The following is a 1,488-nucleotide window of genomic DNA, read 5'->3' on the forward strand; positions in this document are numbered from 1 at the left end:
GAAGAAACCACTTCTCTGTTCATCAAGATTTTTTCATAAAATAGAAGTGGAAGTTAGCTCTGTCACACCTATACTTAAGTACCATCATCTTTTAGGGTCCTCTCCATCTATAGTTGCCAACTCTTGAGATTTTACTGTGATACTCAGTGAGCTGCTTGAGGCACTAGTCATGTAAACATACTAGAATATTGAATAAAGATGAAAAACATGAACCTAAAGGTTAAAAACTAGAAGGCAAGCTGAAGCATTATTAGAATGTTCAAAAATATGAAGGCAGTCATAATGTATTGCTTTAAAAATTTTGTAACTTTTGAGACAAATCTCACGATTTTGATGGCCTGACTCGGGATTTTTGAACACTTGATGTTATCTGTACTATTATATACTTTCTAGTTAAACGGACAGGTTGAACTGTGGCAACTGATTCTTCCAGCTCTTCAGTTGTCATTATTCATGAATAATCAACATCCCTGTGACATCCATTTGCTTCTGACAATTCAGTTAAGTAAGGTGAATTATTATGCAGCAAAGAAACATAAAACACAATCCAAACAGTCTTTTAAGGTAAAAGAACACCCTGTCATAGTGATACCTGAAAAATGGCCCAAATGTTTAAAAGGATATGTAAAATTTTGAGGGCAGACAATGCAAAGTGTATGCACAAAGGCTGGGTATTTGCACGAGTGCACATACCCACACACCGTGTTTATTGTATATATGCAATGTATGTAAGTTTGATACCTGCAGAAGTGCATTCACATTTAAAGCATGAACTAATATTTTTATGCAACCCGTATAGAAAGAAACATTTGGAGAAGGGGGAGAATGTGTGAATGCAGAACAAGGGAAGTTTGTTCCCTTGTTCTGCTTGTAGCAGGATCTTTTTGTTCATTTTTTAACAGGATGGCTCTTTGGCTCTGTGTCCAAAGAATGCAGGTGTCTTCTAAGCATGCTGTATTATGCTAATAACTCTATACATTTGAACATATAGATTCATAGAATGTAGAGTCGGAAGGGACCACAATGGATCACCGTGTCCAACCCCCTGCCCCTGGCAGGAAAGAGGACCGAGGTCAGATGACCCCAGCCAGGTGACTATCTAGCCTCCTCTTGAAGACCTCCAAGCTAGGTGATAGCACCACCTCTCTTGGAAGCCCATTCCAGATCCTGGCCACACTTACTGTGAAAAATTTCTTCCTAATATCTAACCTAAATCCACTCTCAACTACTTTACACCCATTATTCCTAGTTACTCCCTGGGGTGCCTTAGTAAACAGCGCTTCCCCTATTCCCCGCTGACCTCCCCTAATAAATTTATAGGCGGCCACAAGATCTCCCCTCAGCCGTCTCTTGTGAAGGCTGAAGAGATTCAGCTCTCTCAACCTCACCCCGTAGGGTCTATCACGAAGGCCACTAATCATGCAAGTGACCCTCCTCTGGACCCTCTCGAGATTCCCCGCGTCTCTCTTGAAGTGCAGTGTCCAAAAC

The 1,488-nt window shown here is 40.9% G+C and overlaps 1 protein-coding gene across 1 annotated transcript in view; it reads right to left on the minus strand.

Annotated features, from left to right (window-relative positions):
* TNKS (tankyrase) overlaps nucleotides 1–1,488 on the minus strand; it is a 254,549-nt gene that overhangs the window by 72,536 nt on the left and 180,525 nt on the right. The window lies entirely within an intron of this gene.

Source organism: Alligator sinensis, unplaced genomic scaffold, assembly GCF_000455745.1.
Source record: "Alligator sinensis unplaced genomic scaffold, ASM45574v1 scaffold989_2, whole genome shotgun sequence".
Lineage (NCBI taxonomy): Eukaryota > Metazoa > Chordata > Crocodylia > Alligatoridae > Alligator > Alligator sinensis.